We start from the raw sequence: 19,693 nt of genomic DNA, 5'->3' as shown, positions 1-19,693 counted from the left end.
CAAGTTGCAAAAATCTACAGGGAATGGTGTGGCATGTGCTGAACTTCAAGGATTCTGCACAAACCAGTTGCATAGGAACACTAGTAGTCATTCCCTTGGAATGTGGTATGACTTGGAGCAGAGGCCACACAGAGCAAGACAAGTTGCTGAAAGAGAGAGGAGGAGGGAACAAGCAGGGGGGCCATAACCATTCAGGGCATTCAAGGAGTAATTCTTCTACCTGAACACCAGTGAGGAGCAATATGTAAGAGGTCTGCACTTCAGCAGGATTGTCCCCACTGAAATCTTTCACCGGCTGCAGCCACAACTGCAACCTCAGAGCAATATAAGGATCACATTGGTGGTGGCTGCGAAGATGACAATGAGGATGACATTTTAAGCATCTGGCTCCTTTTGGGTTGGAGCTGGAGATATCTTCACCATCTTGTTGTTGCACAAGGGAGATCACTGAGACCCTCTACTCTAAGTGAACTAACTACATTTCATTCCCTCTTGCCAGAGATTAGCAGGCAGAGTGAACATGCACTTCGCTAGGATTGCAGGCTTCCCCATGGCACAGGGTGGCATTGATTGCACGCACGTTACTTTGTGGGCACCGCATATCAACTCTCCCTTGTACCAGAACCGAAAGAGATTCCACTTCGCCCAGCTGACATAGACAGTAAACCATAGAGGTCAATGCCCATAATCCTGGCTGCAGTCATGATATCTTTGTGCTGTGGCAGTCTGCTCTGCCAGCTGTATTTGAAACATTGTACTAAACCTAAAGGTGGTTACTAGGTGAGAAGGGCGATCTGGCGACGACATGACTGATGACTTCGGCATGCAACACACATACACACAAGCACATACACACACACGCACAGACGCGCACACACACATGCACACATGCACACCAGTGGCACCTTGAATCAACCCTTCCACTGTCTGGACCACTCTGGAGAAGCCTAGTATATTTGATAGAAAGGGTCTCAAGATTTGTGTGGTCTGCTGAATTCTGCACAACCTCACCATCATGGGGGAGACTGGCCTTGCTACAAACTATGCAGCAAGTAGCTGAGGAGCAAGAGAAGCAGGAGGAGAAAGAAGAAGATGGAGAGGAACGGACAAGGCAAACTAGACAGCCCTTTCTGTTGGGCTGTCAGAGAAAAACTCATCTGACTGTAATACCCGTAACAGCTATCCAAATTCCCTATTCATCAACTCTTCCTTATCACTGACCATCACAGTGTCTAAATGCCCACAATGCAGAAATAAAAGGCACCATAAAATAAACGTTCTGAACCAAAGTTAGAAATTAAATGAATCCATATTGCACTCAAAAGTCAATTAATTCCCCTTGTGCATTCCCTCAGTGCCTGTGTTCCATATGCTTTTGTCTGGCCTGGTGCTCCTACACAGTGCTATCGATGTCATGGCAGCATGGCTGGTGGAAACTGCTGACCTTCAGTGGAGGAGACTACAATTACTTTGGAGCAGCTCTGGTTCAAGAAGGCCTGTCTTTGACAGCACTACATGGTGGGCAGCAGCAGTCTAGATTGATTGACTAAGGGGAAACAGCTAGATTGTGGAGTGGCAGGAGCGGGATGGTACATGCTGTAATACTGAGAGGAGACCGTAGGTTTGTGCTCCATGTAGCCACAGCCAGACACACCAGGGTAGTCTCTCAGAAATCCAGGTAAACTATTAAATGACAGATTGTTAAATGGTTTGCAAGCTGCTTTGCACCCTATAATCCACAGCCATAATAGTAGCAGCTTGAGCCTGAATGGTAGAAAGCTGACCTTGCAGGAGAGAAGTCTAAGCTCCCACTGCAGCACCCAGACATTGTGCGGCTGTTGCCTGTGCTGCAATGGAAGCTGCAGCATTGGCCATCAGATGCTGCAACCTGGCTGAGTCCACAAGTTAGTTGGCCACCACTTCCATGGGCTCCAAGCTCTGTACAAAGCCTTGTATCAGGCTGGCGCTGGACTCCTCCATGCTCCTTGATATTGACCTCAAACTCATAAGAACATAAAAACATAAGACATAGGAACGGACCATTTGGCCCCTCGAGCCTGCTCCCACCATTCAATAAGATCATGGCTGCTCTTCTTGTGTTTCGATTTCCATATTTCCATCTAGCCCCGATAACCTTTGATTCCCTTGCCTAACAAGAATCTATCTAGCCCTGCCTTAAAAATATTCAATGACCCTGCCTCCACCTAGAAGGCTGAGTTCCAAAGTCGCACAACCCTCTGAGAGAAAAAATTTCTCCTCACCTCTGTCCTAAAAGGGTGACCCCTAATTTTAAAACAGTGCCCCCTAGTTCTGGACTCACCCACGAGAGGAAACATTCTTTTGACGTCCACCTTGTCAAGGCCGTTCAGGATCTTGTATACTTCAATCAAATCACCCCTCACTCTTCTAAACTCCAGTGAAAACAAGCCCAGTCTGTCCAACCTTTCCTCATAACACAACCCTCTCATTCCAGGTATCAATCTAGTAAACCTCCTTTGAACCGCCTCCAATGCATTTACATCCTTCCTTAAATAAGGAGACCAAAACTGCACACGGTATTCGAGGTGCGGTCTCACCAATGCCCAGTATAACTGAAGCATTACATCCTTACTTTTATGTTCAATCTCTCTCGTAATAAAGGATAGCATTCCATTAACCGTCTTAATTATTTGCTGTACCTGCATACTAACTTTTTGTGACTCATGTACTAGAATACCTAGATCGCTCTGCGCCTCAGAATTATGCAGCCGTTCTCCATTTAAGCTCTGTGGGAGGCTCGCCAATGCACCAAGCATTGAATTCTGCATATCCATCAGCGTTCTTCTGTAGGCATTCCCACTGAAGCCTTCATCTGATTCCTCTGCAACAGTGTGTGACCTCATCCACCGATGAGCTGGCACCTGCGCTATCATTGCTCCCTAACCTGGCTGCTGCCCGGCTGCAGTGCCTAATCATGTACAGATCCTGTGTCGAGTCTATGCTCTGCAGTGACTGTATATGAGCTCGTGATTGCAAGTGTGAAATTTAGTGCCAGTGCTGTGTCTTCATCATTGTTCTATTTTTGGTGTTTTTTCGCTGCCTGGGCACTTGCACCTCTTGGGTATCTGAAAGGGATAAGACACACAAGTAAGTTTAGGGACTGTGGAGTGGTGTGAGTGTAAGAGGTACATGCTTACACCATCTGCAGCTTGTAAATCAGTAGATTGTGTGGGATGAGGGGGAGGTGAGATGTAAGAAGGATCAGATTTATGGATACCATATTCTTTGACGGTTTCAGCCCTGGCTTAAGAAACGAGCATTCCAATAACGCAGAGTATCAGCCCATCAATGGGGGCTAGGACATGGTTCAGTCCTGCTTTGCACCACCTTGGCCAGAATTTTAGGCTGGTTGTGTGGGTGGCACCCGACCCAACAGCATGTGAAAACGCGTGAGAAGGCGGGTGTGCGTCGATGCCATCGCGCACTCCTGCGATATTTCGTTCAGCGGGCACGCTCGCCAGTCAGGAGCACGCTTGGCTGACAATTAAGTGGGCAACTAAGCCCATTAAGGAAGCAATTGAAATTGATTTTACGTGGTCCGCCTACTTTTACAGTTGGCGGATGGGCCAATTGGCCAGGCAACCTTTACATTTTCGCTGAAACCTCACTCCAGGGCGGGATGAAATGTCCGGGGTGAAATATAATAAAAAAAGATATCTGGGAGCTAATGTTTTTTGAGTTTGGCTGTCAGGTGCTTGAATGTGCTGAATAGACACAGTGTGGTGCATTTTTTCTTGCCATTTAATCTGCCCAGATCTGCAGCTGCCTGAGGCAGCTCCACAGCAGCTGTCTGCTCTCAGGGAGCTCGCTAGAAGCGCCCACCTGCATCCTCACGTTTGTTGGCTCCCACTTTCTTCCTACCCCCTCTGGGCAGCGCTGAGTCTTTCTCACGTGCATTTCACGCTGGTTGGCCGTTAATTGGCCAGCCAGCATGAAATTCTGTTCTGGGGCTGATCGCGGGTGGAAGCGCATTTCACATCCTCTTCTGGGCCCACAGAGCACATGCACCCAACGAACATAAGATTCAGGCCCTTGTTCTGCAAGAGAGAGGGAAGTGTGTCAGTGAGTGTGGTGCAATCAGCTTGACTGATGTGACAGTTGTTGTTGAGGGATGAGTGATGGTGTTGTGGTGATTTGATCAGTGCCCAAGGCCATTGTTGGAATATGACATTCGAAGATGCAATAAATTTGAGCACTTGTGTGAGGCACTGCATCCAGATCCTCAGCACTCCTGGCATTGACCTCTATGCTGTTTATGTGTCTGGAGGGCCACCTGTGCCCCTGCAGATACAAGCCATCTCTCCTCCTTTCCACCTTCTCCACCAAGGACTGCAGTGCAGCTTCTGAAAACCTTGAAGGCTGCTCTCTCTAATGTTGTACCATTCCTCATTTTTTCCCCTGTGCGTTTCTCTTCAACCACAACTCCCAGCATCTTCTCCAACCACAATCCACCTCTTTTTTTTGAAGAAGTGTAGGTTAGCTTGAATAATGCTAATAGTGCTCAATAGGTGCTAACCACTCATGATATGGGCCACCCTGCTGATGTATCCAGCCAATGAACAAAGCAGTTAACACTGGCTGGACTTGGAGATCAAGGAAATGAGCAGGCAGTGTGAAGTTGGCATGCTGTCTGCATTGTAATCAACTGGGCGTGAGTTAATCATGCATTGCGACCCCTACGCCTGTTTTCGGGATTATCCAATTTAGTTTTCTATGTTCCCTTACAATTCAAAAATGAGCTACAATGCAAGAAGTAAAGACTTAAAATACAAAGATTTTATTTATTGCATTGTAAAATTAATGTGGGAGCTCCTGAGCCTATCTGGTGAGATGGTGATCTATTGGTAATATCCCTGGTCTAGTAATGTAGAGGCCCAGGCTAATGCTCTGAGGCCCTAGGTTCAAATCCCACCATAGCAGCTGGTGGGATTTGAATTCAATTAATAAATCTGGAATTAAAAGCTAGTCTTCAGTAATGATAACCATGAAACTGTCACTGATTGTTGTAAAAAAAAACTCATCTGGTTCTGAGAGACATACAGACTCAAAACCTTAACTCTGTTTCTCTCTCCACAGATGCTGCCAGACTGCTGAATCTTTCTAGCATTTTCTGTTTTTATTTCAGATTTCCAGCATCTGCAGTATTCTGCTTTTATCTAAGTTGAAATAGTGGACAGAGTACCAGACAAACATGTTAGCTTTCCTCCAATATTATTGGTTCTAGTTTTAAATAGTAACTCTTTCAAATCAATAGCAATATCAGTTATGAAGCTTCTTTGAGGCCCATTCCAGATGAGCAAAAGGAGCAGCCAGCAAACTCTCATCCTAAATTCCCTACATTACAACACTGACTACATTTCACAAGTATCTCATTGGCTGTAGGGCTCTTTGAGAAGTCCTGAGGTAGAGAAAGATGATGTAAACGCAAGCCTTTCTTTTCTCTTTAAGTGGATGCAAAATCAGACTACAAGTGATTTAAATGCATTCTAATATTTAATTGAATCTATCATTCTCTTTTGGAAGGTCCACTTTGTGCGGAAGGCTTGGTGGAAAAATGCACTCTGCACTTCGGTGTCATAGATCCAGCCATATGGATCCAAGCCCAATTGTTTGACCCTCTGAACAGATTGCATTCTAGTCTACAAATTCAACAACTGTAAAATATACCCTAGGATGTCATTAAGTAACTAGAAACAAAGCATCTTCGCAACATCTGTCAAGGATTATACTAATTTGTCTTCTCAGGACACCCAAGGTTAGAGATGTTGATTCAGCTGCTGTGTAAATGAAGCAGCATAAATGCTATGTGAGTACCTGGCTTTGTACTTAATTGAATAGTTGAAACACCAGAGCCGTTATAAGTCCACTAACAAATATTGACCAGTTTGGAGGATCACAGGTCCAAGTTGTGAACAGAATTAGGTACATAAATTCTTTATGTTTTCCAATCAAGCTTCCAGTGCTCTACAGATTTATTTTGTGGAATAACATGAATAAAATGTTTTTTCTTAGCTATGCAACATAGCAGTGAGCTTGGAGACAAGTGTGAAAAAGTAATAAAAACTTGCATTAATAAGGTGCTTCAATACTTCACAAAAATACCTCAACTTGTTATTGAAAAACCGAACTGCCAACTTGATTTCAGTTTCTTCCCCCTTCACGTGGCACCATGGGTGGTCCAGCTGTACAAGAGGGGAGGAAGAAGAGTGGAAGGGCAGTACTGATAAGGGATTCTTTAGTTAGGGGAGCGGACATGCGTTTCTGCGGCCGTCAACGTGACTCCAGGATGTTTATTGTCTCCCTGGTGCTAGGGTCAAGGGTGTCACAGAACGGCTGCAGGAGATTCCTATGGGGGAGGGCAAACAGCCAGAGGTCATGGTCCACATTGGTACTAACGACATAGGTAGGAAAGGGGATGCGGTCCTCCAGTTGGAATTTAGGAAGCTAGGTACAAAATTAGCAAACAAGACCTGTAAAGTAGTCATCTCCTGATTACTTCCAGTGCCACGTGCAAGTGAGTACAGAAATAGGAAGATAAGACAGATGAATGAGTGGCTGGAAAGATGGTGCAGGAGGGAGAGATTTAGATTCCTGGAACACTGGGACTGGCTCAGGTGGAGATGGCAGCTGTACAAGCTGGGCGGGTTACATCTGAACAGAGCTGGGACTGAGTTCCTTGCGGGTCATTTTGCTAGTGCTGTTAGGGATGGTTTAAACTAACTCAGCAGGGGTGTGGGAACCAGAAGAGAATATTTGAAAGTAATACCAGGGTGTACTGAAGGTTGGGAGAGGCAGATAGCACTAAAATAAAGAATAGTAAGTTAATAGATGGAGTTGGAGTAAGGGAGCAAGTAATGAAGTCTAAATCAGTGTTACACTGCATGTATGTGAATGCACGGAGTATAGTTAATAAAATTGGGGAGTTACAGGCACAGATTGCCTTGTGGGGTTATGATGCTGTGGTGATAATGGAGACCTGACTTGAGGAAGGGCAGATCTGGATGTTAAATATTCCTGGTTACAAGGTGTTCAGAAAAGATAGGAAAGGGAAAAAAGGAGGAAGGGTGGCGTTTTTGCTTAAGGAGAGTATTGCAATACTGGAGAAAGAGGATGTGTCAGAGGGTTCGAGGACAGAATCGATTTGGCTAGAGCTAAGGAATAAGAAAGGTGCAATTATATTGCTCAGTGTAATATACAGATCACCAGCTAGTGGGAAAGATATAGAGGAACAAATCTGCAAGGAAATTACAGAGAGGTGCAAACAACATAGAGTAGTTATAATGGGGGATTTTAATTACCTGAATATTGACTGGGATATTGGGCAGTAAGGGATAAGCATTTCTAGATTGTGTTCAGGAGAATTTCCTAAAAGTAATATGTGTTCAGTCCAACAAGAAAGGAGGCACTGCTAGACCTGGTTCTTAGGAATAAGGTGGGCCAAGTAGATCAAATGGAACATTTAGGGGACAGTGATCATTGTATCATGAGGTTTAGGATTACAGTGGAAAAGGATATTGATCAATCTAGAGTAAGAATAATCAACTGGCACAGAGTGGACTTCAATGGGGCAAGAACGGAGCTGGGCTGGATAGACTGGAACCAAAGGTTGGTGGGAAAAACAGTAGCTGAACAATGGGCTACCTTCAAAGAGGAGGTGGTTTGGACACCTCAGGTATGTTCCCTCAAAATCGAAGGGTAGGACAAACAAATCCAGAGCTCGCTGGATGACAAAGGAGATAGAAATTGAGTTAAAGAAGAAAAAATGTGCTTACGACAGGTGTCAGGTAACAAATACAACTGAGAACCAAGCTGAATACAGAAGGTTCAGAAGGGATGTGAAAAAGCAAATACGCGAAGCAAAGAAGGTTATAAAAACAGACTGGCAGCTAACATAAAAGGAAATCCCAAAGTATTCTATAAGCACATCAATAGTAAAAGGTGATAAAAGGAGGAGTAGGGCCAATTAGGGACCAAAAAGGGGATTTACACATAGAGGCAAGAAACATGGCTCAGGTGTTAAATTAATACTTTGCATCTGACTTTACCTATGAGGCAGATGCTGCCTTGGCCATGGTGACAGAGGAGGAAACTCAGTCGCTAGATGGGGTTAAAATTGATGAGGAGGAGGTATTGGATAAGCTGTAGGTACTTAAAGTTGATGTGGTGTATATGGACTTCCAAAAGGCATTCGATACAGTGCCACACAACAGACTTGTGAGGAAAGTTATAGGTCATGGAATAAAAGGGACAGTAGCAACATGGATAAAAATTGGTTGAGGGGTAGGAAACAGAGAGTATTGGTTAATGGGGATTTTTTGGGCTGGAAGAAGGTTTGTAGTGGAGTTCCCCAGGAGTTGGTATTTGGACCTTTGTTCTTTATTTTTATTCATTCATAGGATGTGGGCTTCGCTGGCTAGGCCAGCATTTATTGCCCATCCCTAGTTGCCCTTGAGAAGGTGGTGGCGAGCTGCCTTCTTGGGCCGCTGCAGTCCATGTGGTGTAGGTACACCCACAGTGCTGTTAGGAAGGGGGCTCCGGGATTTTGGCCCAGCGACAGTAAAGGAACGGCGATATATTTCCAAGTCAGGATGGTGAGTGACTTGGAGGGGAACTTGCAGTTGCAGGTATTCCCCCCAGCGGCTGCCCTTGTCCTTCTAGATGGCAGTGGTCATGGGTTTGGAAGATGCTGTTGAAGGAGACTTGGTGAATTCCTGCAGTGCATCTTGTAGATGGTACACACTGCTGCTACTGTGTGTCGGTGGTAGAGGGTGTGAATGTTTGTGGATGTAGTGCCAATAAAGCAGGCTGCTTTGTTCTGGATGGTGTCAAGCTTCTTGAGTGTTGTGGAAGCTGCACTCATCCAGGCAAGTGGGGAGTATTCCATCACACTCCTTACTTGTGCCTTGTAGATGGTGGACAGGCTTTGGGGAGTCAGGAGGTGAGTTACTCGTCGCACTATTCCTAGCCTCTGACTTCCTTTTGTAGCCACAGTATTTATAAAGTTAGTCCAGTTCAGTTTCTGGTAGATATAAATTATCTAGATCTTGGTGTGCAGGGGACAATTTCAAAGTTTGTGGACAACACAAAACTTGGTTGAATTGTAAACTGTGAGGACAGCGTAGAACTTGAAGAGGACATTGACACATTGGTGGAGTGGGCAGATAGGTGGCAGATGAAGTTCAATGTGGAGAAGTGTGAGGTGATACACATGGAGAGACAGTATAAAATAAAGAATACTATTCTAAAGGTAGCAGGAGTAGAGAGACCTAGGTGTATGTGTACATATGTCATTAAAGATGGCAGGACAGGAAAAGAATGTTGTTTCTAAAGCATACAGTATTCTAGGCTTCATTAATAAGGACATTGAGTGCAAGAGCAGGGATGATATGATGAACTTATATAAGACACTGGTTAGCTCTCAGCAGGAGTATTGTGTACAGTCCACACTATAGGAAGGAAGTGAATGCGTTGGAGAGAGTGCAGAAGAGGTTTACGAGAATGGTTTCAGGGATGAGACACTTCAGTTATGAGGAAAGATTGTCGAAGTTGGGACTGTTTTCCTTGGAGAGGAGAAGGCTAAGAGGAGACTTGATAGAAGTTTTCAAAATAATGAGGGGCCTGGACAGAGTAGATAGGGAGAAATTGTTCCTGCTCATAAACGGATCAAGAACCAGAGGGCATGGTTTTAAAGTGTTTTGCAAAAGGAGTAAATGCGAGGTGAGAAAAAACTTTTTCACACAGCGAGTAGTTAGGGTTTGGAATGCACTGCCTGGAATTGTGGTGGAGGCAGGTTCAATTGAGGCATTCAAGAGGGCATTGGATGACTATTTAAATAGAAACAATGTGCAGGGTTACAGGGAAAAGGCAGGAGATTGATATTAAGTTAAAATGCCTAGAGAGCCAGTGCAGACACGAAGGGCTGAATGGTCTCCTACACCATAACAATTCTGTGATTCTGTGACATTTCCTAAAGAAGTTGATTTCTTGCTGGAATATGTTGCCTTCCAGTGACCATTTCTCATGTATCAGCTTCTATAGTGACTGCTAACATGCCATTCAACTACAGAGGACCTCACTTTCAAATCCATTCTCATCCACACCCGACTCCATTCTACACCCTGAAACAGTCACTGCTTACTGACATCATGGAGGCCGTGAAGGATGCCACTGTCCTGTATGGGAGTATTGAATGGCAAAGATGTATCCTCCTCTCTAGTGAGGCCAAGCAGAAGGCAGAGATGGAGGATGGAATTTTCCATTCCCGTCAGCAGCGGGTGGGGGGCAAGATTGGGGAGAGGCCAAAAATCAGTTTCCCGATGTCAGGAAATTAGTTTGGAATTTTGTTCTCCCGACTTTCATGGCAGCTTAAAAAGTGGGTCAAGTGTTCTACAGATCTATGTCGGGAACCCTACTTGCATCTCGTAAATGGTCACTAAAAGCCCAACATGCTGGAATCTTGTTCCCCCTCCAAATAAAGCGCGCGGCCAGCGGGAATTTGGAATGTTGTGTTTCACGACTACATAAGCGGTGTGCACCTGGCGAGGTCAACTTCTTCCTCCGCTTTCAGCTCAGTGAATGCTGCTTTCGCCTTCCTTCCACACCATCACTGAGAGATATCAACTGCTTGTCACTCACACTATGCCAAGACAGGGGAGGGGTGAGACTGAGGTATGACTGGGAGTTGGGGTGCTGGGGCCGTGGGTGGGGGGTGTGCGGGGCGTGGCGGGTGGCGACAGGGGGTGGGGACGTCAAGAAGTAGAGTGGAAGACTGAATGGCTGGCTGGGTGTTGTTTAGGGGAGGTGGTGGCATAGTTACTGATTAGTATTTCAGAGACCCAGGCTCTGGGGACCCAGGTTTGAATCCCAACAATGCAGATGGTGAAACTTGAATTCAATAAAAATCTGGAATTAAAAGTCTGATGGCTATGAAACCATTACCGATTGTCGTAAAATCCCATCTGGTTCACTAATGTCCTTTAGGGAAGGAAATTTGCCATCCTTACCTAGTCTGGCCTATGTGACTCCAGGCCCACAGTAATGTGGTTGACTCTTAAATGCCCTCTGAACAGGGCAATTAGGGATGGGCAATAAACGCTGGCCTAGCCAACAACACCCACATCCCATGAACAAATAAAAAAATAATTAATATGGTGCCCAGATGTTGGAGCCTATGAGACAACGGCAGCCATCACAAGATTTGACCTGCTCCTCGCGGCTGCATAATTAATTAGCTGAGCAGCACAAGGTCTCTCGTGTTCAACTGCCTCCCTTCCAGCAGAAGTCACTTTGACTTTCGCTTCTGTCACCGGACTTAGTCTCTGGAATGGAAAATTCCTCTTGGAGTGGTGGGTCAGCAGAGCCTGAAATGCCATATGCTGAAATGAGGAGGCACCTGGTGATGGAGAACCAAAGGAGGATGAGTTAACTTTTCTCCACAGAGGATACAATGAACAATCCTTGCTGGTTTGGTCTCTGAATGTGCAGTTAGAACCATAGAACCATAGAAAAGTTACAGCGCAGAAGGAGGCCATTCGGCCAATCTTATCCATGCCAGCCCGAGGACACCCAGGTCCCCTTTCTAATCCTACCTTCCTGCACCCGGCCCATAGCCCTGCAGCTTACAGCACTTAAGGTGCAGCTCCAGGTACTTTTTAAAAGAGTTTAGAGTTTCTGCCTCTACAACCAATTTGGGCAGCGAATTCCAGACACCCATTACCCTCTGCGTAAAAAAGTTCTTCCTCATGTCCCCCCTACACCTTCTGCCACTTATCCTGAATCTATGTCCCCTGGTCCTAGAATTCTCCACCAAGGGAAACAATTTATCCTGTCCACTCTATCTATTCCCCTCATAATTTTGTACACCCCAATCAAGTCACCTCTCAGCCTTCTTTGTTCTAAGGAAAATAACCCCAGCCTATCCAATCTCTCCTCATAGCTACACTTTTCTGACCCTGGCAACATTCTTGTAAACCTCCTCTGCACTCTCTCCAGAGCTATTACGTCCTTCCTGTAATGTTGTGACCAGAACTGCACACAATATTCCAGTTGTGGCCTCACCAGTGTTTTATTCAATTCCAACATTATATCCTTACTTTTATATTCTATACCTCTGCCAATGAAGGAGAGCATTCCATATGCCTTCTTTACAACCTTGTCTACTTGAACTGCTGCCTTCAGTTGTCTGCAGCTGTGAGCCATCCAGCATTCCGCTGTGTGAAGTAGAAGCAGAGCCCCCAGCTTGTTGGAGTTTCAGGCTTCTACAATTCAGACCTAGGAAACATACTGGAGAAAGTTATAAGAGAGAGTCTGCAGCCTGTCAATGAGAACTTATGGGCATGTAGCTGCCATCATTCCACCTCTATATGTGGCTGCTTCAACCTTAACTCCAGCCTGACAGCAGGAGGCACATTGCAAGCTTTACAGGACAGGCCACAAGAAGAAGCTTTGGTACTCAATCCTGGGATGTAGGCAAAAGCAGGGCCAGATGGCTGTAAGAGTTGACAAATCAAAGGCCATGGCCCTGTGACCTACATTCCTCCAGTACACCGCAGGCAGTCATCCCACCTACACTGGCTAGTAGACAATAGAGGGGGTAGCGGTTTAGAAGAGCTTGTCTGAACATGAGCTCCATGTGAGGTGCCTTGAGAGAGTCAGGGAAATTAATTCCTGACTCCAGTTTCTCCACTTTCTCCTCCTTGTTTTACATGGGGAGATTTAACAGGTTATTAATTGCACTTATTAGTTCTTTGTTCGCACTTTTCCAAAATGTTTTGAATAGTTGTTTACTTCTTCTTAAAGTTGAAATGTTGCATTTCCTATTTTGTATATATTTCTGAATAAATCCCACATTTGCAGTTTATAAGAAAGTTATAAATGTTGTACTTTAGCATATTGCATAAAATGTAAACAACCAACAGATTTATCTACATTTTTGAACTGCAAAATTATATTCATTTAATAGCAGTTAACAATTGGAGATGGTACTAAATCTCTTTCGATTTTTCAAAAAAGTGTTCAAGACTTCTTCTGCTTTCAGTGCAGGAGAGAGGGCATAGCTGTGTGAAAATCTTCTCTCTGAGCTGTGCTCTGACAGCCCTTCTCTGTTGAGTAGTTGCCATCTGTGCATGCTCAGCACTCCTCAGGTCTCGTTCGTGGCACTTGACACTTATCTTGACCGGTTCCTCTCCCGGGATGTCCAGGTCCAGACCTTGTTCAGTGCGTCCCCAGATCTGTCCAAGCATTTAAAGTGGGTCTTAAGGATCCCAATGGCTTTATCCACAAGTTACCTGGCAAAGACATGGGTCCCTTTAAATTTCCCTTCCACCTTAATCTGTGGTGCTCAAAATGAAATCATCAGCAATGACGGCAGTGAGTAAGTCTTATCCCCAATTAGTGGATGATCACCTTCCCTGAAAGTCTGAGTTCCTTGCCTTGTGGCTAATTCAGCGTGCATGGCATTCATGAAGATTAGACAAGCATTGCACACTGCTTGAACGCCACATTATTGTTCATATGGCTGGGGAAGCAGTTATAGTTTGATGTTGAGGTTAACAATGAATTCAGTAGTTTCAGCTAACGCAGAGTGAATGGTTGTGTTGCTATCAGGGATGGGTCTCTCAGGGCGGAAGTTCGGTATATGCATGATGATCTGGCCATGGTCACAATGTGAGTTGTTCCTCATGGTCCACTTGTGGGGCAAATAGCCACCTCTTCCCCGGCCCTTCCTCAAGCAATTGAGGGTTGTCCAGATTTTCTGTGCAAGGTTGAAACCTGGGACTTCACCACATGGGTCAATTACCAGGTTGTGTTTGATGTTTGCAGTCATAGGAGGAGCGCCATCGAGAGGTGGGGCTGCCATCAGTTTGTAGGGTGTGGAATGTATTGTAACAGGGGCTACAGGATTTCAGAGGAGTGCGTGGGATTTTTTTTGTGGTCTTGTGTTAGTGGGAGTGCTTCATTAGCCGTCAGCTGGTGGTGTTCTTTGAGAACAATGGCAGATGTTTAAGAAAATGTTCATGACTCACAACAAAGACATATCCCAGTGAGGAAGAAGGATTCTAGGAAGGAGATAAACCAACAATGGTTAACCAAGGAAGTTAAGGGGTTTATCAAATTGAAAGAAAAAACATACAATGTGGCAAAGATTAGTGGTAAGCCAGAGGATTGAGGAAGTTTTAAAAACCAACAGAGGATGACCAAACAAATAATAAATAGGAAGAAAATAATCTTTGAGGGTGAACTAGCAAGTAATATAAAAACAGACAGTAAGAGCTTCCTTAAATATATAAAAAGGAAAAGAGAGGCCAAAGTGAAGATAAGCCCCTTAGAGAATGAGGCTGAGGAAATAATAATGGGGAACCAGGAAATGGCAGAGGAGTTGAATAAATACTTTGCATCAGTCTTCATGGTAGAAGACATTAATAGCATTCCAAAAATACTAAATAATCAAGGGGAAAAAGGAGGTGGGGGGGAAAATAAATACATTAACTATCTAGGGAAAAAGTACTAGGGAAACTAATAGGGCTAAAGGCCGATAAGTCCCCTGGACCTGATGAGTTGCATCCTCAGATATTAAAGGAAGTAGCTGCAGAGATAGTGGATGCACTGGTAGTAATTTTCCAAGAATCCTAAGATTCTGGAGAAGTCCCAGAAGATTGGAGAATGGCCAATGAAACACCCTTATTCAAAAAGGGAGACAAAAAATAGGTAACTGTAGGCCAGTTAGCTTAACATCTGTCATTGGGAAAATGCTAGAGTCTATTATAAAGGATGTCATAGCAGAACATTTAGAAATGCATAATATAATCAAGGAGAGTCAGCATGGCTTCACAAAGGGGAAATCATGCCTGACAAATTTATTAGAATTCTTTGAGGCGGTAACAGGCAGGATAAAGGGAAACCAGAAGATGTAATATATTTGGATTTCCAAAAGGAGTTCGATAAGATACCACACATAAGGCTACTTAATAAGAGTCCATGGTCTTAGGGGTAGTATATTAGCATGGATAGAGGATTGGCTAACTAATAAAAGGCAGAGAATTGAGATAGGGGGGTATTTTCAGGGTGGCAACCTGTAATTAGTGGAGTGCCACAGGGATCAGTGTTGAGGTCACAATTATTTATAATATATATTAATGACTTAGATGAGGGAAGTGAATGTACTATTGCCAAGTTTGTGGATGACACAAAAATAGTTGGGAAGGCAAGTGGTGAGGGTGACACAGAGTCTACAGAGGGATGTAGATAGGTTACATGAGTGGGCAAAAACTTGGCAGATGGAATATAAGTGGGAAAATGTGAGGTTATGCGTATTAGCAGGAAAAATAGAAGATCTGAATATTATTTAAATGGAGAAAGACTGCAGAAAGCTGCAGCACAGAGGGATTTGGGGGTCCTCATGCATGAATCCCAAAAAGCTAGCATACAAGTTCAGCAGGTAATAGGTAAGGCAAATGGAATGTTGGCCTTTACTTCAAAGGGAATGGAGTATAAAAATAGGAAGTCTTGCCAAATCTATATAAGGCACTAGTTAGACCACACCTAGAATACTGTAAACAGTTTTGGTCCCCTTATCTAAGGAAAAATGTACTGGCATTGGAGGCAGTCCAGAGAAGGTTCACTAGGTTGATGAGGAGAGGTTGAGTAAGTTGGGCCTATACTCATTGGAATGTAGAAGAATGAGGTGTGATCTTATTGAAACATATAACATTCTTAGGGGGCTTGACAGGGTAGATGCTGAGAGGTGGTTTTCCCTCGTGGGAGAGTCTAGGACCAGAGGGCATAATCTCAGAGTAAGGGGTTGCCCACTTAAGAGAGAGATGAGGAGGAATTTCTTCTCTCAGAGGGTAGTTAATCTGTGGAATTCTTTACCACAGAGGGCTGTGGAGGCTGCGTCAATAAGTATATTCAAGGTTTAGATAGACAGATTTTTAATCAGTAAGGGAATCAAAGGTTATGGGGAAAAGGCAGGAAAGTGGAGTTGAGGGTTATCAGATCAGCCATGATCTTATTGAATGGCGGAGCAGATTCGATGAGCCGAATGGCCTACTTCTGCTCCTTCGTTTTATGGAGAAGGATGATTTCCTTTGGGCATGAGGAGGTTCAATGTGTTCTTGCACAGGAAGCCACTTGAGCTGTGTTGGTCTCAACATCCCAGCAATAATCCTCATGACTTCTCAGAGGTGGATATCTACCATGTTTTTGTGGCAGTTCCTGAGACTGAGCAGCAGTCTTTGCTGTTGGGTAGACCATAGCGAGTGAAGCAGTGCATAGTGTGGTGGCTCTGCTGCCCAGGTGGTACCCACCAGTTTCCATATGAGATTTACTCTCATCTTGACCTTGGCTCCAGTGTTTTGAAGATGTTGTCAATAGGTCAATATACAGTCAAGGGTGATGGCAAAGTATGTTGGCATTTGGTCATGGGTGAGTGGTTGGACATGAAGTTCTTCCCCGGTCTTCGAGTTGTTCAAGTGGAAGGCTGAAACAATAACCTTGGCATTGTTTGGCCGAAGCTTCCTTCTTTTGAAGTAGGTTCCAGAGAACATAGATCTTCAGTGAAAGTTTTCTTTCTGAAAACAGAAAATGCTATTATTGACTTATCCTATGCCTATCACAGTGGGCAGAATTTTGTGCCCATTGGGCGGGCGGGCCCGACCCAATCTCCGGTGGGTGGGGAGCCAATCCCTGCTGGAGAAACGGGCCCCACCGCCATTTTAACTGGGCGGGCCAATTAAGGCCCGCCCAGCGTGACGTCTGGCGGGGAGCGCTATGTGCTTCCTGTGCGGGTGGGGGGGGTGATTCCCCAAATGCGAGAGTGCGCTCTTTCGTGCATGCGCACGAAAGAGTGCACATCTCCTTGAGGCTAAGTGCTGCCTCAGGGAGATTGCTTACACCTGTACAAACATTAAAAATTGAAAAATTTAAAAATCCTTAACATATACCCCTAATGTGACAATGTCACATGACATGGGACGTTAATAAATTTCACTCAAACTTTATTAAAGTTTTTTAAACCCTACATGAAACCTCGTCCCGCCAGTGGATGAGGTTTCATGTTTTTTCAGAAGCCCGCTGGGGCTCCTGGTCTGCCCACCAGCCTTAAGGTTGGACGGGCAGGGCCTTTAATTGCCTTAATTATCCTGTCAATAGCCTCAATTGGCCATTGACAGGTTGGCGGGCGCACAGCTGATTTTGCTGTGCCCCCACCTTCCTGAATATTTAAATGGGGCGGGATGACATCGGGAGTTCCTCCCAGCGCCATCCCACGTCATTTTGCGCGTCGGCGAGCGGGCCCCGTCCCCTGCTCACCGATGGCAAAATCCAGCCCAGTATGGTGCACAGGTATGCTGCTGAAACTCTCCAAAATCATCTGCTGTGTGAAAACCTTACAACTAATCAACTCTACAGGGAGAATTATCTATCCATCGGTGTGGGGGGTGGGGGGGGGGTGCCTGGGTGGGAGCAGGCACGCCGCCATTTTATGTGGCAAGCTGAGTGAGCCATTTTAAGCTGAGCGCTCCCTGTGCGGGCAGGGGGAGTAGGCTGAGTTAGGGCATGCGCATGAAAGAGCACAGAGCTGCCTCAGGGAGATTATTTAAATTTTTAAAAATCAAACTAAGGAAAGAAAAGAATTTTTAAGACATGTCCCCTCATGTGACAGTGTCACATGAGCTGGGACATGCCTATGAATTTTATTAAAAATTTTTACTGAAGTTTAAAAACCTTCATGAAGCCTCATCCTGCCCGTGGATAAGGTTCCATGATAAATGCGGAGGCTGCCTGGGCTCTTCGCCTGCCCGCCAACCTTAAGGTTGGACAGGCAGCTCAGTTAATCACTTTAATGAGTTTTTAAATGGCCTTAATAGGCCTTTGACATTTCGGCGGGCGTGCAGCTGACTCTAGTGCGCGCCCACCGAACTGAGGATCAGAGTGACGCATGGTGACGTCAGGACGCATGGCCGATGTCATTGCGCGTCATTTTACGTGTCGGCAAGCAGGGCCTACCCCTGAACGTCAACCCAAAGATTCTGGCCTATGATCAGCAGCCAACAGTTCCGTGTGCACCTTGGAGGTCAAACCAGCTGCCCACACATATCCAATAATGGGCTCCCACAGGGATCAGTCCCCACATCGGCCCTCTTCAACATATATACCAGGGACTCCCTCCTTACAAAGTCACGGCCTTTTGCACTTGCTGACACCTTGGCCCTGGCTATTCAGGGTAAAGAGCTTCATGACATTGAAAAGAGGAAATGCGTTGAGAAATAGTCCAGTTGTTGTCTTTTTGATTTAACTCAAGTTGAGCAGGTGAATTTTTAAACACAAAACAAGGAGCAAAAAACTGAAGGCGAGAGAAAAGAAAACAAAACTGCTGGAAACTCTCAGTAGGTTGTACAGCATTTGTGAAGAGAGCAGCTAAGTTAATGTTACAGCGGTGGGCCCTTTTTCAGCAATTACACATTTAACCGCATTTAGAAAAGAGTAAAAAGATTTGGGAGTGGTAACAACATAAGATTACATTACAAGAGAAATTAAACGCATTTGTGAACAAATGGCTGAGGCAGTGGGGGATAAGACTTTTTTTCATCTCTTTAAAGTTAGACCATTAGTCCATAAGTGATAACCTGTTTTAACTCATTGTTTTTATCTTCCAAACGATTCCTTGTTTGAGATTCCATTGAACTCCGAGAATCAGGATTTCTTGAGAAGTGATTCAATATTTTACACCAAAATTTACAGGGAAGTCTTGTTTGTACAGCCCTTCCTCCTAATTTCATCTTTGGAAGGCCCTTCTTTTAAGGTTAATGGCGTTGTTGAATACTACCCATAACAAGGAGATCTGTGGTTCCTATTAATCAAATGGCAGTTAGGAAGGCTTCGCAAATGGTGGTCTAGAACATATGAAATAATAACATAAATATCTCACGATGTTGCTTATTAACACATTCCATCCAGTAATTTATTAAAATTTTTGGTTGAATATTATGTAGAAAAAATGTTAACAGATACAAAATCTGGCAGATATCTTTTACAATCAAATTAGCCCCTCATTAAACCAATAGCTCTATATAACATGCACTGATAAGGATACTTCACCAATGAAGAATTCACTTAAAACTGTGCCTATAAGCTATTATTTTATTTCCCACATCTACAATAGAGGCTTTTCCCATGTCTTGCACTAGAGGCAAAATAAATCACAATATTTACAGTTTGAGATACAAAGAGCCTACCCAAGATGAATTGCTACCCTAATATCAGTCCATTATTTTTCAATGTTTCTTTAATGACAATTACAGCACAGGATGTTAAATAGTTTACAGTCATAACCCAGCTTGCACTTCATACAGATTTGATATTAAGACAATGTTAATGAACGTCTTTCACTGAGATTAGGTTACAGGTTGAAAACACAACAAACTATAACAGGCAACTTAGATTGGCGGTTTCCATATGTCTAATATTTCTAGATTTACAAATTACAGTTTACCAATTAAAATTTAAAGAAATGAAAAGTCTTATTAAGGCTATGAGTTCATTTTAATTCCAAAACCTTTGTTTTTTAAACCTCTAGTATAATTCAGCAATTTTTTCATTAGTTTTGGTTTTTTTTTAAGGCAAATTTCTTGTGCTGTTGCCAGTGGAGATAGAAACT

At 44.3% G+C, this 19,693-nt stretch overlaps 1 protein-coding gene across 1 annotated transcript in view; it reads right to left on the bottom strand.

Moving 5' to 3' along the window:
• Positions 1-15,453: 15,453 nt before the first annotated feature.
• LOC144693707 (beta-galactoside alpha-2,6-sialyltransferase 1-like) overlaps positions 15,454-19,693 on the bottom strand; it is a 142,921-nt gene continuing 138,681 nt past the window's right edge. Inside the window, exon 10 of the mRNA XM_078563632.1 lies at positions 15,454-16,607. The gene's annotated coding sequence lies outside the window, so the exon portion shown is untranslated. The remainder of the gene's footprint in view (positions 16,608-19,693) is intronic.

Source organism: Cetorhinus maximus, chromosome 19 (genome assembly GCF_964194155.1).
Source record: "Cetorhinus maximus chromosome 19, sCetMax3.hap1.1, whole genome shotgun sequence".
NCBI lineage: Eukaryota > Metazoa > Chordata > Chondrichthyes > Lamniformes > Cetorhinidae > Cetorhinus > Cetorhinus maximus.
The sequence above is the reverse complement of the archived record's forward strand: the minus strand, read 5'-3'. Positions and strand labels throughout refer to the sequence as shown.